Raw genomic sequence first — 6000 nt, forward strand, 5'->3', positions numbered from 1 at the left:
ATATAGATAAATGATTTATTTGTGGGGGTAAATGAGATTACACCGGAGACCTCCTTTCTCATTTAGCAAAAAAAAAAAAAAAAGGTTTATTTATATTGGACTTCTTGCACCAAGTTTACTTAATTGGCATAGAAATTAGAAAATTTAGGTGGAACATGTATTGCAAAATTAGACTTTAATTTGAATTTGAATTAAATTTTCTCTTAGTTTTAACTTTTGTATAATATATATGATATGATAAGACTATTCGTATTTTTTCCAAAAAAAAAAAAAAAAAGAAACATTCTTATTGAATTTTTCTTTAAACATCATTCTCCTATTTCTTGATGCAAGGTAGGGTTGGCTCAATAAATTTTGAGGTGTGGTAAATTTTAGTAGATTTTTATAATATTTAAATCTTATTTATTTAACTCTCTATATATATCTTTTTAGTTTAAAATCTTTTGATTTTTGAGATGCAAAACTGTTAATTTTATTTTGTATTTAATTTTATTGACATCTATCTTACAAGTTGTTACAAAATTTGATTATTATTGATTTTTGGGCACACTCATTAATGTAGGGCATACATTAATAATCAATTTTATAAATTTTTATAAAATAATAAAAAAGTTGTCAAAAAAGTAAAGGCGTAAATACACTTTTAGTCCTTATATTTTGGCTTTTTTCCATTTTAGTCTCTACATTTTAATTTTACCACTTTTAGTCCCTAAATCAATTAATGCGTTCCATTTTGGTCATTTCCGTTAGCCCACTAACAAAAATTGCTTAAGTAGCAAACTGAGTGCATTGCTAGTACATTAAATACTGACGTGGCCAATTAAAAAATAATAAAAAAATTTAATTAGCATTTTAAAAAAATGCCATGGCAGCTTCTAAATAAAAAAAAAAATTATTAATCAATTTTAATGAAATTAAAAAAGAAAAAACAAAATTAAAAATAATAAAATACATCAATTCAGATCTAATTCATTTTGAACAAGAACACAATCACAGATTTAAACATCAACACAAGAACAAAAAGCACAAACCCAAAACCAAACACAAAAAACACAAACTCAAATTTAAACATTAACACAAGATCACAAACACAAAGAACACAATAACAAACATAAACCATTTACTCTCAAACTTCCTTTGCTTACTCTCAACAGTCAATGCTGCCATCAAATCAACACAATTACACAGCCCACCCAATCCCAGACTACACCTTCGCCATTTCCTTCCTCAAATCCCAAGTTCACTCCCTCAACCTCCAAACACAAACTCTCCATTTCACTCCAAAGAAAAACAAACCCATTCTCCTCCTCTCTTGGCTTGGCTCCAAGTTCCAACCCTTCCTTCCCTTCTCTCCTCTTCAACTCCCACGTCATCTTCGTCCTTACCAAGCCATCCAAATGGTCCCACCTTCCTTTCTCTACCATCTGATCTTTTAATGGTTGCATCTACACCAGTGGAGCTCAAGAAGACAAGTCCATCACCATCCAATTCCTCTCTCCTATTTGATTCAAATTCAGATCATACCAGTACCAGATCCAAATCTCATGCCTCAGAAACCCACCTTGACTTTTTAACTTCAACTTCATGGTCGTTGTCGCAGCCATTGCTATCGTCGAGAATCATTTGCTGGTGCTGGTAGTGAGGGTGGGTGTGAGTAGGGGTGTTCACGGGTCGGGCAGGTCGGGTTTTTGCCCAACCCGTAAACCGACCCGTAAGAGATCGGGTAGCAGATTCTCAACCCACAACCGACCCGTTAAGAGGGTTGGGTTTCGCGGGTCGGTTTGCCGGCGGGTGGCATCGGTTTCGGGTGAGGCCGAAACCCGACAAAAAACACAGAAAAACGGCCAAAATCGTCGAGATCTCGCCCGATCCGGCCAAGATCCGGTGAGGATTTCATCAAATCCGATTATTTTTCCCCCAAATCGTGTCGAGAATCGCTGGATCTGGTGTATCTATGTCGAATCTTATTGTTTTGGTCGCCGAAATCTGCCAAATCAAGCTGAAAACTCGTCGGAATCGTTGGAGAATTCACCAGAATTGATGTCTTCGGGCGGGTTGGGTTTCATGGGTTTTGAATGAGGGGACTCGAAACCGACCCGCCAACGTCGGGTTTTGGAGCTCGGGACCTGCAACCGACCGCTAGAGCAGTCGGATCGGGTGAACGCTGGTTGGGTACGGGCAGGTTGGGCGGGTGGGTTGGATAGCCCTAGGTGTAAGTGTGAGGATGAGGTTGAGGAGCGTGGTGAGGTGGCAAGATGCCGGTGCCGGCGCCATCATGTGGGTTTCTAGGTAGATCCGAAACCCCTCTCCCTCCTCACTTTCTCATCTCACACTCTCTTTATCTGGGTTGAGTCTGCTGTATTTCTCTTGGATTTTTGATAAATTTGAAAAGGGATAATATGGGTTTGTGAAAGGAAATTTTTTAGATCTGGGTGGTGGTGGTCAGTTGGGTTTTCACAGGTGGTGGGTAGATCTGGATTTTTTGGCCATTGGTAGGGTCTGAAGGTGGTGGATCGGTGGAGGATTTTCTTGATCTATTGTTTTGTTTGGTTGAGTTTTGATGTTTGGTTGTTTGGGTCTGGTAGAGATGTTTTAGTGTTTTGGTTGAGATGTGTTTTGGTATTTTTGTGATTGTTGGGTTTTGGTCTCATTTGAAGATTGCTTTGTGTTTTGTATGTTTGGTTGCTAAGAAAATGCAAGAAGAGAAACAAAAATATTGATTTTTATAATTTCCTGGGCAACGAGTTATTTGAGGAAGAACATGAACCATTCTGGGGAAGTGAGGAAGAATATGAACAGTTATGGGAAGAACACAAAGAACATAACAAAGGCACGATCTTCCAACAAAATAATAAAAAGAAAAAATAATGATGAAAAGAAAAAATAATGAAAAGAATGGGAGGCGGAGAAACTGAGAAATATCTGGGGAAGAAGAAGAAAATAAAGAAGAGATCTGGGTTACACACTACCATTTCTTTTGTTAGGTGCTTTTTGATATTTGATTGTTTGGCTGCCGAGAAAACAATAAGAGAAACTTTTAGATCTGGGTTGGTGTTTTTGGTGTTCTTGTTCAATAAACTTTTAGATCTTAATTCATATGAATTTTGGTTTTTAATTCTGTTTTTATTTTTTTAATTAGTTAAAATTAATAAATTAATTTTTTAAATTTATATGCTGATGTGTCATGGGTAATGTGGATTTTTAATAATATTTAAGTCCTCCATCAGCCACCTTAGATATTTCTATTTGTTGACTAGTGGAAATGACCAAAATGGAACACGTTCATTAATTTAGGGACTAAAAGTGATAAAATTAAAATGTAGGGATAAAAATGGAAAAAAGCTAAAATGTAGGAACTAAAAGTACATTTACGCCAAAAGTTAATTACTTTTTTATTTTCTATAAATTTTTAAAAAAAAAAATAGATTACAGTTTCAATTGGATTAAGTTTCTATTGACTTTCTTGGAGGAGAGGAAAAGAATCCAAAACTCATCTATATATTTTTTTTCTTTAAAAAAAAGAAAGAAAGTATCATTCTATAAATTTGAGACATTTTATACAAATTTGGAAGCTTAGAAGTCTATATGCAATGGAACCTTAGAATTCTTTATAAATTTTTGAGACATGTGGGGCTTTAGCCTAGGCCTAAGTTGCCTAGGCATAAAGTCGGGCCTGATGGGAGGGCTACTCCGGCCCATGTGTACTATGAGTGACACAAATTGTGATTGATATATATATACCAAATAAAACCCAGACGGTTTGGTCTTGATTTTGTTATTTTATTTACCCCAATGATAGAAAGGAAGCTATTAAGCATGACTTGCAAATAGTTCTAGTACAAACTCTATCAAAGCAGTCCGATTACAAAAGGGAATAACATATAATCAGCAAAAAAAATCAAAATAAAAAAAAATTCTGCGAGCTATGTTCAACGAGTATTAGTGTATTTACACAGTAGTTGCTCACTGAAGATCTGTTGTACTCGATACTGCTCAAATCATTTCAGCAGAAAATTTGATCCATAGGAGTTGCGCTATCCATTCCAAATGCATAATGTGTCGTCTGAAAGACATGCCTGGAGTGATATGTTACACGCGATCTCTTTTCAAGTATATCAACGTAAGCATCGATAGACAACACTGATGAAAGTAGAAAGTCTTAAATAACACCTCCTTCATTTCTTTTCCTTTCCCCCCAAAAAAAAAAAATTACTTCATTCTATTACGTCATCTTCATGATAAATGTTTTATCATTAGACAAAGACACCGGATGGTTTATGGTGTAGGTCGAGATTGATTTCCAATTTTTTTATTCGATAACAAAAAATTTTATCAGTTAAGTTAATTAAAACCCACTTATAACATATTCTTCTTAATATTTTGACAAATTTTAATCTTAGTGAATACTAATAAAATCATAAGCTATACTACATTATAAGGGTGACAGTATCTAACAGACTGACACAACCCGTGAACATAATACAAACACGACATGAACTAAGTAGATTAAATTGAGGCTTAATAGGAATTCGTGTTAGATTTAGGTCAACATTATTTGACTTGTTTAATAAACATGTTGTGTCATGTTCCACACGTGAAATCTATTTGGCTCGTTTAACTAAAGGTCATTTTACCAATTTACCTTTCAAAACCCTAAGTATACAAGCTTATTTCCTATCATTTATCCCAAGACCTATCTGGATAACAAATTATTCGTATCAATCTTAATATGACCTATTTATTAAACAGGTCATGCATGTTATGTCGTGTGACTTGTTTAATAAACATATTGTGTTAGGAATGAGGAATCTTGACTTATTTAATAAACGTGTTGTATTCATATTGACCTATAGAATTGAATACTCATGACCTGATGTGCGAAACTACTCCTATTACATGATAAAAGTTTGGTCTTTGTATGTGTTTGGCATCCAATTAAAAGCAAGTTTTTTTTTTTTTTTTTTTGCTTAAATTATCTATTATTTGCGGGTCTCACATTACTTTTTGTTTCAGTTTTATTTCAAATAATCTAACTTTCAACTTTTTGAAAATAAGTTTGTTTCTAATTTTTTGTTTCACATTATACAAATAAGCTACGAAAGAATTTCATAAATGACACCAAGTGATAACTTATTTTAGAAGACTTTTTATTAGACTAAGTGCCCGTTTGTTTCCACATTTTGAGCCCAAAAAGCTCTTTTTGAAAAAAGTCAGGCCTAAAATTGCGTTTGGTTAAGCCCAAAACACAACTTTTTTATAAAAGTTGCGTTTTGGGCATAGGGCAAAAACGCGGACTGAACGTGGAAATTTTATGGACCTCTGAGGGTCCATAAATGAAAACGCGCACTGCGCGTTTTGATGGGTTACCGTTGCTAATGATGAAATTACAGAAATACCCATGAACAAACACAGAACAAACACTACAAATCATAACAATAAACAATATTTCTCTCAAACATCTCTAAACTCAAGCATAATCAGATTACCAGAATACAAACTCAAAAACACAGTTTTAAAATTAATCAAATCATAACAATAAAAGCAAAAAAAAAAGAAAAGAAAAAAAAAGAAAAGAAAAGAAGACAAAGGACAAAAGCCAGCTGATCCATCTGGACTAGGTTGGGGACGAAGATGAGCAACAGCACGAAGATGAGAGCTCCCTGGAATGTTCTTGATTGAGGGAGAAAAGGAAAATTTTCTTATCACAAAGAGAGTTTTGGAATCAAGTAAAAAAAAAAAAAAAAAAGAGAAAGGGAGCTGGAGAAAGAAAGAGCTCCTGGAACGTTCTGATGAATGAGGGAGAATGAGGGAGAAAAGGAGAGTAAAAGAGGGGTAGAGATAGTGGACAATGTGTGGAGGAGAAAAAAAAAGAAAAAGAAATAAAATGTATGGTTGAAAGTGAAATGGAAAAAAGGAAAAATAATATAAAAAATAAAAAATCCTAATTGAGAAATGCTACTATAATATTTTCACAATAAATTTTAAGTAACAGATTGTTAT

Source organism: Quercus robur, chromosome 6 (genome assembly GCF_932294415.1).
Source record: "Quercus robur chromosome 6, dhQueRobu3.1, whole genome shotgun sequence".
Classification (NCBI taxonomy): domain Eukaryota; kingdom Viridiplantae; phylum Streptophyta; class Magnoliopsida; order Fagales; family Fagaceae; genus Quercus; species Quercus robur.